The following is a 23360-nucleotide window of genomic DNA, read 5'->3' on the forward strand; positions in this document are numbered from 1 at the left end:
TGGTGTCTCCTAGTGAGATGCTTGGGAACAGCCCTCATCCTAAGACTTCCTTGGTTTCCTGGAGAGGTTTGGACTTCTTCCCTCACTAGCACATCACTGATCAGTGGGCTGCTGCAGTAACCACCTAGTGTCAGCTCTCAGCTCCGCTTCCCCACTGAGACTACGTGTTTGATACTGGGTTCCCCTCGTGCCAGCTGGAACATGACTCAGACAGTAAACCATCCTCAGCCCAGAGTCTGGCTACTTATCTGAGAACTGGGGGTCAGGTCTTCAGGACCAAGTCAGTGGCCAGCAGAACTTCTTGGCTTTTATTCTTGAAAGAATTTTTGTGGCATTCTCAAGAATGACCATGTTAGGAGTTCCCATTGTGGTGCAGTGGTTAAGGAATCCGACCAGGAACCATGAGGTTGAGGGTTCGGTCCCTGGCCTCGCTCAGTGGGTTAATGATCCGGCATTGCCCTGAGCTGTGGTGTAGGTCATAGACGCGGCTCGGATCCCGAGTTGCTGTGGCTGTGGTGTAGGCCGGCAGCTACAGTTCTGATTCAACCCCTAGCCTGGGAACCTCCATATGCCACGGGAGTGGCCCAAGAAAAGGCAAAAAGACAAAAAAAAAACAAAAAATGACCATGTTAAACATCAGACAGAAGTAAAACCTGCCCTGAAGTAGGGCAGGAGTCCTTCAGGGACTGGATACAGCCTGATCTTGAGTCCTTTCTTCTGACTCCCCTCAACCCCGATCATTCCAATAACCAGAGAGATCAACATAGCAGTTAGCTGTCTTCAGAGGGCCACTGACATCATAAAATAGGGTGGAAAAAGTAAATTGCAAAAAAGTATTGTGTTTGGAGTTCCTGTCTTGGCTCAGTGGTTAACAAATCCAACTAGGAACCATGAGGTTGTGGGTTTGATCCCTGGCCTTGCTCAGTGGGTTAAGGATCTGGTGTTGCCTTGAGCTGTGGTGTAGGTTGCAGATTCGGCTTGGATCCTGCGTTGCTCTGGCGTAGGCCGGCGGCTACAGCTCTGATTCAACCCCTAGCCTGGGAGCTTCCATATGCCGCAGGTGCGGCCCTAGAAAAAGGCAAAAAGACAAAAACAAAAAAAAAGTAGTGTGTGTTTGATCCCATTTGTGTTATGATCATTGTAAATCAATATGATCCTAAATATATAAAGAGATATTTGGAGGAAATTTGCTTAAAAAGTGACAGTGGTGGAGTCACGGTTGTGGCACAATGGAAACAAATACAACCAGGAACCATGAGGTTGCCGGTTCCATCCCTGGCCTCACTCAGTGGGTTAAGGATCTGGCGTTGCCATGAGCTGTGGTGTAGGTTGCAGACGTGGCTCAGATCCCACATTGTTGTGGCTGTGGCGTAGGATGGCAGCTGTAGCTCGGATTGGACCCCTAGCCTGGGAACCTCCATATGCCACAGGTGCAGCCCTAAAAAGCAAACAAATATATAATAAATAAATAAATTAGTTAAAATGATCAGTATTTATCTCTAGGTAGTAGAATTTGGTGCAGTTTTTAAAAAACTTTTTCTTTTTTAAAAGACAAAAAAAAAAAAAAGGAGTTCCCTTCGTGGCTCAGTGGTTAACGAATCCGACTAGGAACCATGAGGTTGCGGGTTCGATCCCTGGCCTTGCTCAGTGGGTTAAGGATCTGGCGTTGCCGTGAGCTGTGGTGTAGGTTGCAGACGCGGCTCGGATCCCACGTTGCTGTGGCTCTGGCGTAGGCCAATGGCTACAGCTCCAATTCGACCCCTAGCCTGGGAACCTCCATATGCTTCGGGAGCAGCCCTAGGAAAGGCAAAAAGACAAAAGAAAAAAAAAGAAAAAAAGCCTTTGTTTTTTAATTTTTTTTAATTTTAGAATTTTTTTAATTAAAAAAAAAATTTTTTAGAGCCGCTCCCACAGCATAAGGAAGCTCCTAGGCTAGGGGTCAAACTGAAGCTACTGGGGCCGGCCCATGCCACAGCAACATGCGATACAAGCCGTATCTGCAAACCTACACCACATCTCACGGCAATGCCAAATCCTTAACCCACTGAGCGAGGCCAGGGATCGAACCCTCATCCTCATGGATACTAGTCAGATTCATTTCCACTGCACCACAACAGGAACTCCCTTTCTTAACTTTTCAAATTGTAATTCTTAGTCTTAGAAGAACTTTTGTTTTAAACCATAGGCACATATTATTGTTATAGACTAAAAACAGAAAAATCGTTTTTCTAAAAAGAGCAATTACACACATCTCTTTTGACATGAGTATAACCTTAGGCAAGTTAGGTAACTTCTCTATGCCTCAGTTTCCTCCATTATAAAATGAGGATAATGCTAGTTCCTACATCATGAGACTGTGAGGTTGGATTATGTTGATATATGTATGTGCTTAGAAAAGTGCTCAAAATGTTGAAATGCTGAGTGTTCTTATTTTGGTGGTAGTGGTGGTTGGCGTTAATTTTATCATTACAACCCTGCATTATGCAGTGACGTCAGCAGGACAGGAATTACCCAGAACAAAAAGCCAAATTATTTTTGCAAGGCTATGGAAAAGGTTAGTAATAGCTGAACAGAAAAACGTCATTTCACTGGTACATTTCCACTGAGAGCCGATTAACAATTCATTTGCGAGTAAAACTAAGTATCAGGGGGTAAAAAAGCTTCAGTCAAATAACTTTCTAGGAGACAACTTTCCAGGAACAATGTAGTGATCTTTAGATTGATGAACTTGAAAGAAATGAATGGAGACATAAAGAGACAAGAACGTCTATAAGAAATGCCTTTACAACATAGGCTGCCTGCAACTACTCAGTCTGTTTCATCAACACAGATTCTTTGATAAGGATCTGGGAGGGGTAGTTTCCGTCGTGGCTCAGCATAACGAATCTTACTAGCATCCATGGGACGCAGGTTCAATCCCTGACCTCGCTCAGTGGATTAAGGATCTGGCGTTGCCCTGAGCTGTGGTGTAGCCAGCAGCTACAGCTCTGATTCGATCCCAGGCTACTGGGAACTTCCATATGCTGTGGGTGTGGCCCTAAAAAGACAAAAAAAAAAAAAAAAGAATCAGGGAGGGATGATGAGGTGATGTGTATATTTTTAACCCCATGGGTTTTTATTTGCAGTCGGGGTGGGGGAGCGGGGAGTGGCATCTGCCTGGCATGTGTGTGTTACCAAAGGCCCAGGGAGTTGTGGTGTGTAAATGTACACAGGTCAGAGCACCACAGTCTCCACGTGGTTGATTGTCTGGAGCCTAACCCCGAGACACTTGCTCTGAAGTTCTAAGTCAGTTCCTGGCTCAGATGCCTCTGGCTCCAGCCTTCTGGCAGTTGGGGCACCTAGACTTGAATCTGTCATCCCAGCTCTTTCATCGGATGACTGATACAGGATGTGGCAGCAAAGACAGGTCATCATTTAAGCTGATGTGAACCTGGGACCCAGGTGACAAAACCAGCATGTGTTCTCATCATTGCCAATAATAAACTGAACAAAGCCGCCTGCCCATTAAGGGTATACCACAACACAAATCCATTACCATTCCACTTAGAGGAACTCTGTGCTTAAAATTCTGCAGTAAATGTAAGCACTTTTCAGTAGCTATGTCATGGCTGAAAAGAGGAGTTCTTGTGAGCAGCATAAATAGATGATATTTATGAAGCCAGCTGCAAGAAGGGTGTTCATACTTCTTTCCAGCAGATGAATTGCTTTGTTACCCAGTATCACGCCATAACAAAAGTCAGACGCCAGAACCACTGATAGAAAACAGACAAATACAGACTCTTGGTGGGGGAGAGGGGGAGTAAAAATTATTTTTATGTATGTTTATCATTTCTTATACAATCAAGATAAACACAAATATTTTGAAGGAACACACAGCTTAGTGATCTGCATTTGTGTTATGACGTTTATTTATACCATACTGATGATAAAAGGGATGATTTGGAAAGTCATTTAGAGGAGTTCCCATCGTGGCGCAGTGGTTAACGAATCCAACTAGGAACCATGAGGTCTCGGGTTCGATCTCTGGCCTTGCTCAGTGGGTTAAGGATCCGGTGTTGCTGTGAGCTGTGGTGTAGGTTGCAGACACGGCTCGGATCCCACGTTGATGTGGCTCTGGCGTAGGCCAGCAGCTACAGTTCCAATTCGACCCCTAGCCTGGGAATCTCCATATGCTGCGGGAGCAGCCCTAGGAAAGGCAAAAAAGACAAAAAAAAAAAAAAGAAAAGAAAAAAAAGAAAATCATTTAGAGCCTAGTTTAATATAGACCATGGAAGAAAGCCCCAAGCCTCCACCCCCATAGCAGTACAGAAATTATTTTGACCTTGAAGGGTTTTAGAGCAGTTATCCCAATGACCACCTGGATCAATAAAAGAAAAGTCTTTATTGATTTGAGCCACACAGCTTCTTGGGGTGGATCCCAGATAAGTAAGTTGCAAAATATTTGCTTGTAAGTATTTGTAGGCTACTGAGCCAAATCCCAGGAGTTTGGAATAAGAGAGTCCTCCGAGAGCGATCACATCAAAACATAATAGGTTGAAGCAGCAATATTCAAAATCACCTTGAAGAAAGAGAATGCTACCCAGGCAGGGCTTTGCTACCCTAGAAAAGGCATGGAGGAGAATGTGGGCATTGTCCAACCTAAGGGCACAGCCTAGGGCAGTGGAAATCCTAGCCAACAGCTTCTGAATCTTGAGCATTTTGTTCATTTGTTTGTTTGGCCATTCCCCAGTAGAGATAGAAGTGGAAGATGTGTCACCAGATGTTCAGATTCCAAGGTCACCCCTCCCCCCGCCCCATGTGAGACGGATGTCTTCAGCTTTGTGAACCTAATACCGTGAAACATAGAATTAATCCCACTCCTCTTGTTCTCCTTCCATGCTTATCATCAGTCTCTTTCTCCCTCTGTCATTGTCCCTACAGAGAAATTTTGTATGGAGAATATGGATATCATGTCTCCCCATCATTGTAACAATAATTTTTGACTTTGTAACTGAATCGTTATAGTTTATGATTTGGCTTCCCACACACCTTGACTGCAGGGAGAAAATGGGCTCTCCATGCCTGCTTATGTGTCCTAGTCTAATAATCCCCATCCTGTTCTGATTGTGTAGCTTAAGTCTCAGTGGGCACCTGCACTTCCTGGTTCTTAGGGAAGACTGTCTTTGTATCCTCAAAACACTGATGAAAGTGTCTATGGAACATGCCTCTCAGCAAATCCATGCACTGGCGTTTTGGTTTTACATCGACTCTCATATACCTGGTTAAGTGAGTGTGATGGACAAAACTAGGTCTCTAAGCCCAGAAGACCAGGGACCACCCAGCAGACCGTGGAAAATTGCCAAAGGGAACAGGTGTCACCTGAGGCCTCCTGAGAAACAGTCTGATTGCCTCCCTGGAAAGGCGCACCTGCTTGTCTCTGGGGTGTAAATCTGAGACCATAAATGATCTTACCAATCTTATGAGATTACTAGAGACAAACTCGTAAAAAGTTGAGGGCCATCTACTCAAAACAGCGGATTTGACTTTTGAATAATGGACCTGAAGCTGTTCATCTTGACAATAATGAGCCATTAGGACCAAATGCCTCTTAAGGCCACTCTTAGGTCATGATAAATCCGTATGTGTCGTCTGCACACGAGAGGATGGATGTCTTTCTTTCTCTGTAACAGGATGTTATGCATCCAGCTGACCCCAAAGAACTAAAAGTGTGATTATGATCTAAGTATAAAGGAGGAGAGGCCAAAACAAATTCCAGTTTTATCCTGTCAGAGATGATTAACTGACCTTTTGATTTAGGATGGACACAGTTGAAGCCCTTAAAGCCTAAAGAAGAGCCTATAAGAACCACCTTTTATGCTGTTATGAGCAGATTTCTCTTCAAGGTAGCAAAGAATCTAGTAGTGGTTTACAGTGGAATGATTACACCCAAACCCCCTGACTCCTCACAGTAAGTACTGGTCTGAAAAACCCAGACTTAACATTTTATGAGGTAAAAACTGGCCACCTTTTGCCTGGAACTGCTAACAAATTAATACCTGTATAAACAGGCAAAGAAAAAGGGTTTTCCTTTATTTATTTATTTAGTTAGTTAGTTAGTTAGTTAGTTATGGCTTTTTAGGGCCGCTCCTGCGGCATCTGGAGGTTCCCAGGCTAGGGGTCTAATCGGAGGTGTAGCCACCAGCCTATGCCAGAGACACAGCAACATGGGACCTGAGCCGCATCTGCGACCTACACCACAGCTCACGGCAATGCTGGATCCTTAACCCACTGAGCAAGGCCAGGGATGGAACCCGCAGCCTCATGGTTCCTAGTCGGATTCATTTCCGCTGTGCCGCAATGGGAACTCCTTCCATTTTTTAAATTAAACTTTTTGTTCTGAGACAGCTATAGAATGATATTAAGAAATAATATGAAGAGATCCTGTGTCCCTTTACTGAGTTCCCCTCATTGATAACATGTTGTAAAACTATAATGCAAGATCACAACCTGGATACTGATATTGATAAGTCAAGAAGCCTTTTTATAGTCACACCTACTTCCCTCTCATTCCCATCACTCCTTAACTCCTGGCAACCAGTAATCTCTTCTTCATTTCTATAATTTTGTCACATCAAGAATTTTATATAAATGGAGTCATACAGTATGTAGCCTTTGGGGACTGTTTTTTTTCTTTTCTTTTTTATTTTTTTAATTAAAAATTTTTTTGTCTTTCGTCTTTTCAGGGCCACACCCATGGCACATGGAGATTCCCGGGCTAGGGGTCTAATCGGAGCTGTAGCCACCAGCCTACACCACAGCCACAGCAATGCCAGATCTGAGCTACATCTGCAACCTACACCACAGCTCACAGCAACACCAGATCCTTAACCCACTGAGCGAGGCCAGGGATCGAACCCGCAACCTCCTGGTTCCTAGTTGGATTTGTTTCCACTGTGCCACGATGGGAACTCCTCTTTTCTTTCTTTTTTATTTATTCCCTGCCCCAACCCTAGAATTAGCCATTTCTCCAAAGAGCCTGGTTTCTTTCTTTTTTTGTTGTTATTAATAGTTGATTTACAATGTTCTGTCAGTTTCTGCTGTACATTAAAGTGACCAACTTTGGAGTTCCTGTTGTGGTGTAGCAGAAATGAATCCAACTGGTAACCATGAGTTCGATTCCTGGCCTTGCTCAGTGGGTTAAGGATCTGGCGTTGCACCCCTGTGGTGAAGGTCGCAGAGCCGGCTGGAACCCCATGTTGCTGTGATTGTGGCATAGGCCGGCAGCTGTGGCTCTGATTAGACCCCTAGCTTGGGAACCGCCACATGCTGTGGGTGCAGCCCTAAAAAAAAAAAAAAAAAAAAAAGACCAGGTTATACGTACATATACATATACACACACATATAAATATATGTATATTCTTTTTCTCACTTTATCCTCCATCATGTTCCATCACAAGTGACTAGATATAGTTCCCTGTGCTATACAGCAGGATCTCATTGCTTATCCACTCCAAATGCTATTGTCTGCATCTCCCAACCCCAAACTCCCAGTCCTTCCCTCTCCCCCTTGGCAACAATAACTCCATTTGCTGTATCCGTGAGTCAATTTGCCTTGTATATCAGTTCATTTGTGCCCTATTTTAGATTACACATATTGTCTTTCTCTTTCTGACTTACTTCACTTAGTGTGAGACTCTCTAGTTGTATCCATGTTGCTGCAAATGGCATTATTTTGTTCTTTTTACGGTGAAGTAGTATTCCATTCCACATCTTCCTAATCCATTGATCTGTCGATGGACATTTAGGTTGTTTCCATGTCTTGCCTATTGTGAACTGTGCTGCAATGAACAATTATCTTTAAAATAGTCCCAACCAGGAAAAAATTTAGCCATTTGGGGCTCACCTGCTTTGCATATCCCACAAAACCTCATCTAGCATCTGCTGGCCTTTGATAAGACAGAGCTTTGGGGTTATAAGACCCCAAGCTTCTGCCCTTCAGAGTTCTCTGACCTAGAGTCTCCCCACCAGGCTGCTGAGTAATGTCACCTCGACATGTATGTCCCCTCTCTGATCACACTCTCCTCTGGGTGTGCCCTTGCCCCCCTCCTCTTCTGGATAGTGGTCCTTTTGCCATAAGTGTCTGGTCAGTCTCATACCCTGAAGGACTTCCCTTCACATGCAGCCCTAAGCACAGCCCAATAAAGCTTGAATGTTATTTCCTTTGTGGTGATATCTTTTTTCTTGATCATCCCCCAGATCTCACAAATCCCCTGCAGACATCAAGGTAATACTAGCTTCATAAAATGAATTGGGAAGTGTTCTATTTTCTGGAAGAGATAACGTGAAATTGATGTTAATTTTTCCTTGAGTGGTAGAATTCACCAGTAAAATTCTCTCTGTGCCTAGAGATTTCTTTGGAGAATCCTTTAATTAAAAATTCAAAAATGAGTTCCCATCGTGGCGCAGTGGTTAATGAATCCGACTAGGAACCGTGAGGTTGCGGATTCGATCCCTGGCCTTGCTCAGTGGGTTAAGGATCCAGCATTGCCGTGAGCTGTGGTGTAGGTCACAGAGGAGGCTTGGATCCCGAGTTGCTGTGGCTCTGGCGTAGGCTGGTGGCTACAGCTCTGATTAGACCCCTAGCCTGGGAACTTCCATATGCCACGGGAGTGGCCCTAGAAAAGGCAAAAAAAAAAAAAGACCCCCCCCCAAATTTTTTTTTCAAAAAATTAAAATAAAAAATAAATAAAAATTGAATTTCCTTGATAGTTACAAGGTTATCCAAATGATCTATTTCATACTGGGTGTGGTGAGGATGTTATTGTTTATCAAAAAATCTGGCACTTTTTCAGTGCTATCCTCTTTCTCCTCTCCTTCTAGGAATCTTATGATACATGTTAGATCCTTTGTTCTAGTCCTCCAGGTCCCTGAGGCTCTGTTCATTATTTTTCTCCGGTCTGTCTTCTTGTTCAGATTGGGTAATTTTAGTTCTTCTATCTTCAAGTTCATGGATGTGTTTCTTTGTCCCCTGTCCACTGAGTTTTTAATTTCTATCATTGTGTTTTTCGATTCTAAAGTTTTTATTTGGTTCTTTTTATGCCTTCAATTTTTTTTTTTTTTTTTGGCTGCCCCAAGGCATACGGAGTTTGAGGGCCAGGGATCGGATCTGAGCCACAGTTGCAACCTATGCCACAGCTGCGTCAGTGTCAGATTCTTTAACCCACTGTGCCGAGCCGGAATCAAACCTGTGTCCTAGTGCTGCATTCCGTAGGTTTTGGATTGCTGTGTCTTTGTTGTCATTTGCTTCTAGGTATTTTTAAATTCCCTCTTTGATTTCTTCAGTGATGCATTTGTTGTTTAGTAGCATGCTGTTTAGTCTCCAGGTGTTTGTGTTTTTTTGGTTTTTCTCTTGTTGATTTCTAGTCTTATTGCATTCTGGTTAGTAAAGATGATTGATATGATTTCAATTTTCTTTAATTTATGGACCAGAATGTGATCTGCCCTAGAGAATGTTCTGTGTGCACTTGAGAAGTATGTGCATTCTGCTGCTTTTGGATGGAATATTCTATAAATATCTATTAAGTCCATTTGGTCTAATGCATCATTTAAGGCCTGTGTTTCCTTGTTGATTTTAGGTTTGGATGATCTGTCCATTGCTGTAACGGGGCATTGAAGTCCCCTGCTATTATTGTGTTATTGTCAGTTTCTTCTTTTAAGGTTGTTAGCAGTTGCCTTATATATTGAGGTGATCCTATGTTGGGTGCATATATATTTACGATTGTTGTATTTCTTCTTGGATTGATCCTTTAATCATTATATGATGTCCTTCTTTGTCTCTTGTAATATTCCTTAATATCTATTTTGTCTGATATGAGTATTGCTACTCCAGCTTTCTTTTGACTTCTGTTTGCATGGAATATTTTTTCCATCCTCTCACTTGCAATTGGTATGTGTCCCTAGAACTGGGGTGAGTCTCTTGAAGACAGCATGTATATGGGTCTAGACAGCATATGTATGAGTCTTGTTTTTATCTCCATTCAGCCAGCCTGTGTCTTTTGATTGGGGCCTTTAGTCCATTTACATTTAAGGTAATTATTGATATGTATGTTCTTACTGCCATTTTATTAGTTGTTTTGGATTTGTTTTTGTTGGTCTTTTTTCTTCCCTTCTCTTGTTCTCTTCTCTTGTGCATATCTACTGCAGATTTTTTTTTTTTTTGTGCATATCTACTGCAGATTTTTGGTATGCAGTTACCATGAAGTTTTGTTACAAGAGTATATATATACACACACACACACACACACATGATATAGGAGTATATATACACGCACATATATATGATATAGGACACACACACATATATAGACACACAAGATTGTTTTAAGGTGTTGGTATCTCAATTGCAAATGCATCTCCAGTATCCTGCATTTGTACCATCCTCTTTTCATGATTTCTGCTTTTGGTAGCATATTTGCATATGGATGATTTCCTGTCTTTATTACATATATGCCTTTACTGGTGCGCCTTGTCATTTTCAATATTTTTTGCTTCCAGTTGTGGCCTTTTCCACCTAGAGAGTTTTCTTTATGTTTCCGTTGTGGCTCAGTGGTAATGAATCCAACTATTATCCATGAGGACACGGGTTTGATCCTTGGCCTTGCTCAGTGGGTTAAGGATCGAGCATTGCTGTGAGCTGCAGTGTAGGTCACAGATGTGACTTGGATCTAGTGTTGCTGTGGCTGTGGTGTAGGCTGGTGGCTAGCCTGGGAATTTTCATATGCCATGTGTGCGGCCTTCAAAAGAAAAAAGAAGAAGAAGTTCCTTTAGTATTTGTTGTAAAGCTGGTTTAGTGGTGCTGAATTCTCTTGTCTGTAAAGCTTTTGGTTTTTCCTTCAAATCTGAATGAGAGCCTTGCTGGGCAAACTAATCTGTTGGAGGATGTTTCCTTTCATCACTTTAAATATATTGTGCCACTCCCTTCTGGCCTGCAGAGTTTCTGCTGAAAAATACGCCGATAACCTTATTGGGGTTCCCTTGTACGGTATTTGTTTCTTTTCCCTAGCTGCTTTCATTATTTTCTCTTTGTCTTTAATTTTGGTCAGTTTGATTAATATGTGTCTCGGGGTGTTCCCCCTTGGGTTTATTTTATGTGGTACTTGTTATGCTTCCTGGATTTGAGTGATTGCTTTCCCACGTTATGGGAGTTTTTAGTTTTTATCTCTTTGGATATTTTCTCTGGTCCTTTCTCTCTCTCATCTCCTTCTGGCACCCCATAATAGGGATGTTGGTGTATTTAATATTGTCCCAGGGTTCTCTTAGACTGTCTTCCTTTCTTTTCAATCTCCTTTCACTTTTCTGTTCTGAATCAGTGATTTCCACTGGTCTGTCTTCCACCTCGCGTATTTGTGCTTCTACTTTCTGTATTATGCTATGTGTTTCTTCTTGTGAATTTTTTTTTTTTTGTATTTTTTAGGGCCACACCCACAGCACATGGAAGTTCCCAGGCTAGGGGTCTAATTGGAGCTATAGCCGCTGGCCTACACCACAGCCACAGCAACATGGGATCCGAGCTGCATCTGCGACCTACACCATAGCTCATGGCAACACCAGATCCTTAACCCACTGAGCAAGGTCAGGGATCAAACCTGCAACCTCATGGTTCCTAGTCGGATTCGTTAACCACTGAGCCATGACGGGAACTCCCCCTTCTAGTGAATTTTTAATTTCAGTTATTGTATTTTGCATCTTTGCTTGCTTAATTTTAAATCTTTTACTTCTTTGTTTCTTATAATTCATATTTGGAGTTTCCGTCGTGGTGGTTAACAAATCCAACTAGGAACCATGAGGTTGTGGGTTCAATCCCTGGCCTTACTCAGTGAGTTAAAGACCCGGTGTTGCTGTGAGCTGTGGTGTAGGTTGCAGACGTGGCTCAGATCTCACGTTGCTGTGGCTCTGGCATAGGCCTGTGGCTACAGCTCTTATTTGACCCCTAGCCTGGGAACCTCCATATGCCGCGAGAGCAGCCTCAGAAATGGCAAAAAGACAAAAAAAAAATCATCAATATTCGCCTCTAGTTTATTTCCAAGATCTTGAATCATCTTTACTATCCTTAGTCTAAAGTCTTTTTTTATGGAGATTGGTAATGTCCAGATCACTTAGCTGTTTTTCTGGGATTTTTTCTTGTTCTTTTATCTGAGTCATACTTGTCTGCCTTTTCATTGTGTATAGATTTTTAGTGTGCTCTCCTTTTTGCAGAAAGTAGGGTTTCTTGCTTCTGACGTGTGCTCCCCTTGTGGGTGGCTGAAGTTGGTTTGGGGGTTTGCTGCAGGCTTCCCGATGGGAGGGATTAGTGCCTGCCCATTGGTAGGTGGAGCTGATTCTTATCCCTCTGGTGGGTGGGGCTTTGTCTCTCTGGGTATGAGTAGAGGTGGCTGTGTGCCTGGGAGGCCTTTAGGCAGCCTATTTGCTGGTGGGTGGGGCTGTGTTCCCACCCGGTTTTTTATTTGGCCTGGGGCTTCTCAGCACTGATGGGTGGGGCAGCTTTTTCCAAAATGGCCACTTCGAGAGTCATTCACACTGATGATTATTCCCAAGACCTTTGCTTCCAGTATCCTTCACAATGAGCCATACTCACCCCGTTTTCCCAGGAGATCCTCCAAGAACTGCAGGCACGTCTGACCCAGATTCCTATGGAGTCTCTGCTTTGCCCTGGGACCCAGTGCACATGAAAGCTTGTGTGTGTTTCTCAAGAATGAAGTCTCCATTTCCCCCAGTCCTGTGGAGCTCCTGCCCCCAAGCCCTGCTAGCCCTCAATGCCAAATGCTTCAGGGGCTTCTCCCAATGTCAGACCCCCCAGGCATGGGAACCTGACGTGGGGCTTGGAACTCTCACTCTCTTGGGTGAGCCTCTGCCATATCGTTACTTTCCAGTCTGTGGGCTACCTACCCAGTGGGTATGGGGTTGCTCATAGTGTGTAATCATCCTTCCTGCCATCTCAATATGGCCTCCTTATTTGGGGGCATAGGATATCTTTTTGGTAGTTTCCAGTCTATTTAGTTGATGGTTGTTCCTAAATCTGATGATACTTTAATCACATCTATATCCTCAGTCTTTGTCCGGGCAGGTATTTTGAGAGTGTCTGTCATGTTTACCAGGACACTCTGCAAGTAGAACTGGTTTTTGGCTGTCAATGATTCCTTGGTAACTGGTGAGAGAAGAAATTTCACCTTCAAAGGCAGAGTGTTTAGTAGATATCAGCCAGTAATAGGTTACTATTGCATTGAAAGTCCTTGAGTCTGGAGTTCCCTGGTGGCTCAGTGGAAATGAATCTGACTAGTATCCATGAGGTTGTAGGTTCCATCCCAGCCCTTGCTCAGTGGGTTAAGGATCTGGCGTTGCTGTGATCTGTGGTATAGGTGACAGATGTGGCTCAGATCTGGCGCTGCTGTGGCCATGGTGTAGGCTGGTGGCTACAGCTCTGATTCTACCCCTTTTTAGGGTGAGGCCCTAAAAAGATTAAAAAAAAAAGGCAAAAAGAAAGTCCTTGGATCTAACCTCCCCATTCTGTGCTCATGTGCAGCCAGACTCTGTATTAGAAAGAGAGAGAAAAGATCCCTTTTCCCTGATCTGGAATATTCATTCTAAATATGGGGACTTTATCAGGATTAAACTCAGCTGAAGTGACAGAAAAATAGCAGTGACAGTGGCTTGAACAAGGTAGTAATTTATTTATCTTACACATAAAAATCTGGAAGGGCAGTCCAACATTGGCATGGAGGCTCTGCCCTGAGCAGGGGCTCACATTCCTTTCATCTTGCTTTTTCATTTTCAACATGTAACTTTCACATTGTGGTTCAGAGAGAAATAGGACATACCCTCTCCCACTAGTGAGACTGCCTTGAAATTGTGACTACCCCTCCCCACTGGCCTGATCTAAGTTATAGCATGACAGTTTATGGTAAGGAAGCCTGGGTAAGGTAGTGCTTATTCAGAGTGGCCAAGTGCCCGTGTAACTACTTGTTCTATTACTGAGAAAGAGACAGAGAATGAATATTGGGGGCAAATAAACAATTTCTATACAATGAAAAACAATCTGTAATGCTAATTACGAGCAACCACCCCAGCTTCTGATTGAGCTTCACATGTCATCTCGAAGTGTTTGAGAATTTTCCCATTTGATGACTATATCTGTCCTTAAGAGTAGGGTCCATGGAGTTCCCGTCATGGCTCAGTGGTTAATGAATCCGACTAGGAACCATGAGGTTGTGGGTTCAATCCCTGGCCTTGTTCAGTGGGTTAAGGATCCAGCGTTGCTGTGAGCTGTGGTGTAGGTTGCGGATGCGGCACGGATCCCGCATTGCTGTGGCTCTGGCGTAGGCCGGTGGCTACAGCTCCGATTAGACCCTTAGCCTGGGAACCTCCATATGCCGTGGGACCAGCCCAAGAAATGGCAAACACACACACACACACACACACACACACACACACAAAAGAGTAGGGTCCACAAGGAAGCAGCCCTCCTCTTCTCCAGCAACTCCAAATGAGTGTGATCTGACTCACCAGCACACTTAATGTTCAGGTTCCAAGAATGATTAATTCATCCATGGATTCTGTAGAATAATACAGAATAAATATTATGGCAAAGAGATTACAAGCCCAAGCAAATAGCATGCCCTTGGCAGAGGAATTATTAATGTTAAAAATAAATAACATCCGGTTTGCCAGAGAGCCATATCAAAACTGTAGGACGCTCTTATCTCTTTGAAACTAGCAGAGATTCAAGTGAACAAGGCACCCTTCTCTTAATTTCCCCCCAAGATATGGAGAGGTAAATCCATGAACATGAGGTGATTCATTCTCAAGGCTGACTCAATTGTAAGCACATAATATGAAAACCCAAGTGCAAAGCCAATGTTAAAAGTTTTTTGATTTTACAGTACCCATTTGCAATGGCCCCAAGGGATTCAGAACTAAGTAACTGCATCTGAAATTTACCATAAACAAAAATCATTCACTGCTGGGAGTTTCCATCATGGCACAGCAGAAACGAATCTGACTAGGAACCATGAGGTTGCAGGTTCGATCCCTGGCCTTGCTCAGTGGGTTAAGGATCCAGTGTTGCCATAAGATGTGGTGTAGTTTGCAGACGCGGCTCAGATCTGGCATTGTTGTGGCTGTGGTATAGGTCGGCAGCTGCAGCTCCGACTTGACCCCTAGCCTGGGAACCTCCATATGCTGTGGTTGCGGCCCAAAAGGCAAAAAAAAAATCATTCACTGCTGATATTGCTCTACTTTTTTTGGTCTCGCCCATAGCATGTGGAGGTTACCAGGGCAGAGACTGAGCCCATGCCACAACAGTGACCCTGGCTGCTGCAGTGACAATGCCAGATCCTTAACCTGCCACACCACAAGGGAACTCTCTTGCTCTTATTTTAAAATAAATTTTTGGAGTTCCCGTCATGGCTCAGTGGTAACAAACCTGACTAATGTCCATGAGGATGAGGATTCAATCCCTAGACTCACTCAGTGGGTTAAGGATCTGGCATTGCCGTGAGCTGTGGTGTAGGTCACAGACACGGCTTGGATCCTGTGTTGCTGTGGCTGTGGTGTAGACTGGCACCTGCAGCTCCGATTCGACCCCTAGTCTGGGAACCTCCATATACCACAGGTGCGGCCCTAAAAAGCAAAATAAATAAATAAATAAATAGTTCCTATTTACAATGTCTCACTTCTCTAGAGCTCAGCAATCTGCAGCCCTGTAGGAACACAGCTAAGAAATACACGTCTATAACAAAATAAAACAGTTGTTATAAAAACTCATGTATTTTTTTCGCTAAGAGAGTCAAGATTAGCCACTGGGTCCTGACTCACAGCCCATGTAGTTTTTCCCTACACATCATTCTAACAAGCATGTGAGAATGACTTCTCATTTCCAAGCATATTGGAACTACAGGCATACACTGGAGATGTTGTGGGTTTGGTTCCAGACCATGGCAATAAAGTGAGTAGCGCAATAAAGTAAGTCACAGAAACTTTTTGGTTTCGCAGTGCGTATAAAAGTTATATTTACACTATAGTGTAGTCTGTTTAGTGTGCAATAGCATTATGTCTGAAAAAAATGTACATACCTTAATTAAAAATACTTTATAGGGAGTTCCCATTGTGGCTCAGCAGAAATGAATCTGACTGGTATCCATGAGAACACAGGTTCGATCCCTGGCCTCACTCAGTGGGCTAAGGATCAGGCATTGCTGTGAGCTGTGATGGAGGTCAAAGACGGGACTAGCATCTGGCATTGCTGTGGCTGTGGCGTAGGCCGGTGGCTACAGCTCCAATTCGACCCCTAGCCTGGAAACCTCCATATGCCACAGATGTGGCCCTAAAAAGAAAAAAAAAAAAAAGAAAAAGTAAGTGATGCACAGAGAAGTTCCCTGGTGGTCTAGTGGTTAAGGATCATGTGGCATTGTCGCTACTGTGGCTCAGGTCACTGCTGTGGTGTAGGTTTGATCTCTGGGCTGGGAACTTCTGCATGCTGCAGGTACAGCCAAAAAAAAGAAAGAAAGAAAGTGATGTACATTGAAGACCACGCCAGACAGTGGATCCAGGAGCCACCAAAGCCAATGGAAATTTATTCCCAAAGAGAAGAATTAGAGCTGATCTTGGGTGTGAACACCTAGAGGATTTCCAATTGTTCTTGACCAGCGACTGCTGTATGTCTTCTGTTTTCTCTTCCAAATGTGAGTGATCAGTGCAGCAATTTTATGTTCCAACATTTTTTTTTTCCCACTGTACAGCAAGGGGGTCAGGTTATCCTTACATGTATACATTACAATTATATTTTTTCCCCCACCCTTTCTTCTGTTGCAACATTGTTCCAACATTTTTTATCAAGATGTGAAGAAGACTGGGCTGGGACCAAGATGAGGCAAGTTAGATGCCTAGAGCGCAAAATTTAGGGAGGTGCTCACACTCCAGGAGGTGCTGACTTTGCACACAAGGAGCCATATCCAGACCTGATGAAGAGACTTACACATCAGTGCATTGTCTGCAGATCCTGCCTTGTGGGCTGAAGGTAGTAACTGGATGAGACTTTGGAGTGTTCTTCTTTGCAGGGTGAAGAGGCAGTGTTCTGTGTGTGGCAGAAAGAATGAAACAGACATATGGTTACCAGAAGCATGGACTTTGGCAGAGAGTGGTAAGGCATTCCCCCGTCCCTGTGCTCTTCCTTGGCACACTAGCAGACCACATTTTCTCGTCCCTCTGCATCAAGATGGCACCACGTGGCTGTGTTATGCCCAATAGAATGTGTGCTGCCCAAGAGAACTGTATGCAACTTTAAGCCTGGTCCCTAGTATCTCTGGTGCAATTATCATCTGCCCCCAGATGCAAATAGTACAATGGCTGGCTGCCAGGCCCTAAAAGGTGACAGAACCACGAGATCAAAGGAGCTTAAAATTACTTGTCAGCAGAATACCCATTTTCCGCAAACTGACATGGAACATTCACCAAGATAGACTACGTTCTGGGCCATAAAACACAACTTAAACTTAAAAGGAAAGAAATCATACAGTGTCAACTCTCAGACTATGGTGGACTTTAACCAGAAATCAGTGACAGAAAGGTAACAGGAAAATGCCCAAATATGCAAAGAGTAAACACTATGCTTCTAAATAAATTAAAAAAATAGCACATGGTCAAAGAAGAAATTTGAAAGATTTTTTTTTGGGGGGGGGTTGCTTTTTAGGGCTGCACCCGTGGCATATGGTGGTTCCCAGGCTAGGGGTCAAGTCGGAGCTACAGCTGCTATCATGCACCACAGCTGCAGCAATGTCAACTCCAAGCTGTGTCTGCAACCACACCACAGCTCATGACAATGCTGGATCCTTAACCCACTGACCAAGGCCAGGGATCGAACCTGTGTCCTCATGGATGCTAGTCAGATTTGTTTCCTCTGAGCTATGAGGGGAACTCCAGAAATTTGAAAGTATTTTGAACTAAATGAAAATTAAAAATACAACTTATCAAAACTTGTGAGATGCAGAGAAAGCAGTGTGAGGGAAATTTTTTGATACCACTGAATGCATGTATTAGAAAAGAAAAATCTAACATCAATAATCTGGAGTTCTCTTGTGGCATAGTGGGTTAAGGATCTGGTGTTGTTACTGTAGCAGCTTGGGTTGGTCAGGTTTGATCACCAGCACAGAAACAACTTCTTCTACTTCTTTTTTTTTGCCTTTTAGGGCCACACTTGCAACATATGGAGGTTCCCAAGCTAGGGGTCGAATCAGAGCTACAGCTTCCAGCCATAGCCACAGACACAGACACACAGGATCCAAGCTGCATCTGTGATCTATACCACAGCTCATGGCAACGCCAGATCCTTAACCCACTGAGTGAGGCCAGGGATCGAACCTGCATCCTCATGGATACTGGTCGGGTTCGTTTACCACTAAGCCATGAAGGGAACTCCAGCACAGTAATGTCCACATTCCATAGGTGTGGCCAAAAGAACAACAACAACAAAAATAATAAAATCAATAATCTAAATTTCTACGTTAGGAAACAAGAAAAAGAATAACAAATAAGATCCAAGGTAAGGAAAGGAAAAGAATAAGAATTTATTAGAGCAGAGATCAATAAAATTAAAAAAAAGGAGCTACAGCTCCGATTTGACCCCTAGCCGGGGAACCTCCGTATGCCATGAGAATGGCTCAAGAAAAGGCAAAAGACAAAAAAAAAAAAAACAGTATGGAGTTCCCATCGTGGCACAATGGTTAACGAATCCGACTAGGAACCATGAGGTTGCAGGTTCGATCCCTGGCCTTGCTCAGTGGGTTAAGGATCCAGCATTGCCATGAGCTGTGGTGTAGGTTGCAGATGCGGCTCATATCCTGCGTTGCCTTGGCTGTGGTGTAGGCCGGCAGCTACAGCTCCGATTGGACCCCTAGCCTGGGAACATCCATATGCCACGGGAGCAGCCCTAGAAAAGGCAAAAAGACAAAAAAAAAAGGAACGAAATAGAGAAAATCAGTGAGACCAAAAGCTGGTTTGTTGAAAATACTAATAAATCAATAACCTTTAGCCAGGCTAACTAAGGAAAAAAAAGAGAGTGGACGCAAAATACTAATATCAAAAATGAAAGAGAGGAATCACTACAGATCCCATGGAACTTAAATGGACAATAAAAGAACACTATGAACAACTCTGTAATCACAAATTTGATAACCTAGCTGAAATGGACTAATTCCTTGGAAGCCATAATCTGCCAAAACTCACACAGGAAGAAGTACAGGATCTAAATAGACGTATTATCTATGAACAAAATTGAATCAATAGTGAATAACCTTTCAAAACAGAAATCACCAGGCCCAGATGCATTCACTGGTGAATTCTACCAAACATTAAGGGAGAAATTACCCATTCTCTTAAATATCTTTTAGAAGATAGAAGCAAAGAGAATACTTCCTAACTAATTCATTGAAGCCAGCATTGTCCTAATACCAAAACTAGACAAAAACATCACAAGAAAAGACAACTATAGGAGGTAGCCTAACGGTTAAGGATTTGGCTTTGTCACTGGCCCAGGGATAAAACATGCCATGAGTGTGGCCAAAAAAAAAAAAAAAAAAAAGAAGAAGAAGAAGAAAAGAAAAAAAAAAGAAAAGACAACCACAAACCCATGTCTCTCATGAACATAGGTGCAGAAATCCTCAACAAAATATGTGCAAAGCAAATTCAAAAAAGTGTAAAAAGAATTACATAGCACAGCCAAATGGGATTTATTCCAGGCATGCTAAGTCAGGTTCAACATTAATATCAATTAATGCAATCCATTACATCAACAAACAAAAAATTAAAAAAGATTAAAAAATCATAAAAAGATTTCATGATGATACCAATGGATGCAGAAAAAGCTTCTGACACATTCAACACCCATTCATGATAAAAAAAAAAAAACAACTCTTGGTTAACTAGCAATATAGGAGAGCTTTCTCAACTTGATAAAAAGACTATCTACCAAAAAAACTCAAAAAAATCTACCATACCTAATGGTAAGAAACTCTAAGCTTTCTGACTAAGATCAGGTACAAGGCAAGGCTGTCCCCTCTCACCTCTCCTTTTCAACATTGTACTAAAAGTTCTAGCTATGCAATAAGGCAAGAAAATAAAACGGATACAGATTGAGAAGGAAGATAGTAAACTGTTTTGCAGTTTGAAAAACTGTTAGCAGATGATATGACTGTCTGTGTAGAAAATCTGAAAGAATCGACAAAAACTCATGGAACTAATAAGACTAAGAACTAATAAGAGTAAGGTTGCAGGACACAGAGTTAATATACAGAAGTCAATTGCTTTCCTATATGCCAGTAATAAACAGGTGGAATTTGAAATGAAAAATGCAATAGTTTTATATTATCATCCCCAAAATTAAATACTTAGGTGTAAATCTCACAAAATATGGACAAGATCTATATGAGGAAAACTACAAAATTCCAATGGATGAAATCAAAGAAAACTAAACAAATGGAGAAATAATCCATGTTAACAGAGAGGAAGACTCAATATTGAAGAAATATCAGTTCTTCCCAAATTGAGCTCTAGATTCAGTGCAATCCCAGTAGAAATCCCAGCAAGTTATTTTATAGATATCAACAGACTGATTCTAAAGTTCACATGGAAAGCATAAAGTTCATATGGAATAGCCAGCGCAATACTGAAGGAGAAGAGCAAAGGTGAAAGACTAATGTTACCAGACTTCAAAACTTACTATAGGACGTTCCTCTGTGGCTCAATGGGTTAAGGGTCTGTATTGCTGCAGCTGGTGCAGATCACAACTGCAGTATGGGTTCCATTCTTATAAATCTACAGTCATCAGGAGTTCCCGTCGTGGCTCAGTGGAAATGAATCCCACTACTATCCATGAGGATATGCTTCATTCCCTGGCCTCGCTCAGTGGTTAAGGATCCAGCGTTGCCGTGAGCTGTGGTATAGGTCACAGACATGGCTCAGATCTGGCATTGCTGTGGCTGTGGTGTAGGCCGGCCACTGTAGCTCCAATTTGACCCCTGGACTGGGAACCTCCATATGCCGCGGGTAGGGGCCTAAAAAGACAACAGACCAAAAAATAAATAAATAAATAAATAAATAAATAAATAAATAAATAAAAAAGAATAGAGAGTACAGAAATAAACTCCCACAAATACAGACAGCTGATCTTTGACAGAGGAGCTGAAGCAATGCAATGAAGCTAATGTAGTGTCTTCAGCAAGTGGTACTGGAAGAACTGGACATTCACATGCAAAAAAAAAAAAAAAAGGAGTTCCCGTCGTGGCGCAGTGGTTAAGGAATCCGACTAGGAACCATGAGGTTGCGGGTTTGGTCCCTGCCCTTGCTCAGTGGGTTAACGATCCGGCGTTGCCATGAGCTGTGGTGTAGGTTGCAGACGCGGCTCGGATCCCGCGTTGCTGTGGCTCTGGCGTAGCCCAGTGGCTATAGCTCCGATTCGACCCCTAGCCTGGAAATCTCCATATGCCTCGGGAGCAGCCCAAGAAATAGCAAAAAGACAAAAAAAAAAAAACTCCAGACACAGATTTGCACCTCTCACAAAGACTTAAGTGTAGGAGTTCCAGTCATGGCTCAGCAGTTAGCGAACCTGACTAGCATCCATGAGGACGTGGGTTCAATCCCTGGCCTTGCTCAGTGGGTTAAGGATCCGGTGTTGCCATGAGCTGTGGTATAGATCACAGAAAAGGCTCGGATCCCAAGTTGCTGTGGCTGTGGTGTAGGCCAGCAGCTGTAGCTCCTATTCCATCCCTAGTCTGGGAACTTGCATATGCCCCAGGTGCAGCCCTAAAAAGACCCAAAAAAAAGTCTTTTTTTTTTTTTTTTAAATCTACATTTGGAGTGACACATCTGCAAAATGAAATGTAAAAAGTTTTTTTCTGGGATGAGTTGGCCACAGACAGCTAAGAAAACGAAGAATTAGGAGGAATTTTCATCGTGGCACAGCAGAAACGAATCTGACTAGGAACCATAAGGTTGTGGGTTCGACCCCTAGCCTCGCTTGGTGGGTTAAGGATCTGGCATTGCTGTGGCCGTGGTGTAGGCTGGCAGCTGTGGCTCCAATTAGGCCCCTAGCCTGGAAACTTCCATATGCCACGAGTGCGGCCCTAAAAAGCAAAAAAAGAAAAAAGAAAAAAAAAAGAAAGAAATAGAACTAAGAAAACTAAAATCTTGTCATTGTCACAAACAGTAGTTTCAAATTTGTTCTCTCAAGGGCTCCACAATTGAGGCTGTGACGTTGGAAGAAGCATCTTTGTGTGGCCTGGTTGGTTTCCTGTTCCAGGCCATAGATAAATCCTGCCTGTGCAGATGGACTGATGGATCCACACTAAAAGGTCTCTCCTACTGTTAAAATAATACCTCAGAGCACATGTACTTGGATGGTTTGTGGTAGTGGTGCCCTCATATATAAAAGACTTTTGCATTATAAAATTTTTTCAATGAACAGCAGATGAATCACAGAAGTAATTTTTTACTGAACTTGCTTCAATCTAAGTGGGAAGTATTTGGTTACTGTCTCTATAATAAGTGTGTCTTACAAATACTTTTTTGGAAGGCTTTATCTCTGTCCATCTCTCTCATTAAAAATACATGTAGAAATAGCAACAACAACAACAACAACAACAAAAAGACAAAAGACAAAAAAAAATACATGCAGGAGTTCCCATTGTGGCTCAGCAGGTTATGGACCTGATTCGACCCCTGGCTGGAGAACTTGCACATACCATGGGCACACCCCCCCAAAAAAGGAGTTCCCTTGTTGAGCAGTTTGTTAAGGATCTGGCACTGTCACTGCTGTGGCTCAGGTCACTTTTTAGGGCTGAACCCGTGGCATATGTAAGTTCACAGGCTAAAGGTCGAATTGGAGCTGCAGCTGCCGACCTACACCACAGCTCACAGCAATGCCCAATCCCTTAACCCAATGAATGAGGCCAGGGAACAAACCTGAATCCTCATGGATATTAGTCCGATTCATTACCGCTGAGCCATAATGGGAACTCCCTTTTTTCCCCTCACACAACTCCTGCTTCAAGTTCAATAAGCACTTGGGAACTTGTTTCCTAGCCTGGGAACCTCCATATGCTGCAGGTGTGGCCCTAAAAGAAAATACAAAAAAAAAAGTTCAGTAAGCGCTTCATGACCTCTTTTATTCTTCACAGTTGATAATTTTCTGCTATTATTATTGGAAACAATCTCTGAAAAGGTGGTGATTCAAGGCCCTGGCTTGGAGGAAGATGAAGATATTCAGAGCTTAGGCAACACTGTTCACAGGATCTTTGACACCTGCCACCTTGCTGGCCAACATGCAAGCCACTTTC

At 43.0% G+C, this 23360-nt stretch overlaps 1 long non-coding RNA gene across 1 annotated transcript in view; it reads left to right on the plus strand.

The window, feature by feature from the left end:
* LOC125129123 (uncharacterized) overlaps window positions 1-22584 on the plus strand; it is a 53937-nt gene extending 31353 nt beyond the window's left edge. Inside the window, exons 2-3 of the long non-coding RNA XR_007135416.1 lie at window positions 17091-17173; window positions 22256-22584. This is a non-coding gene — a long non-coding RNA (uncharacterized LOC125129123). The remainder of the gene's footprint in view (window positions 1-17090; window positions 17174-22255) is intronic.
* The last annotated feature ends 776 nt before the right edge of the window (window positions 22585-23360 follow it).

Source organism: Phacochoerus africanus, chromosome 6 (genome assembly GCF_016906955.1).
Source record: "Phacochoerus africanus isolate WHEZ1 chromosome 6, ROS_Pafr_v1, whole genome shotgun sequence".
NCBI classification, from domain to species: domain Eukaryota; kingdom Metazoa; phylum Chordata; class Mammalia; order Artiodactyla; family Suidae; genus Phacochoerus; species Phacochoerus africanus.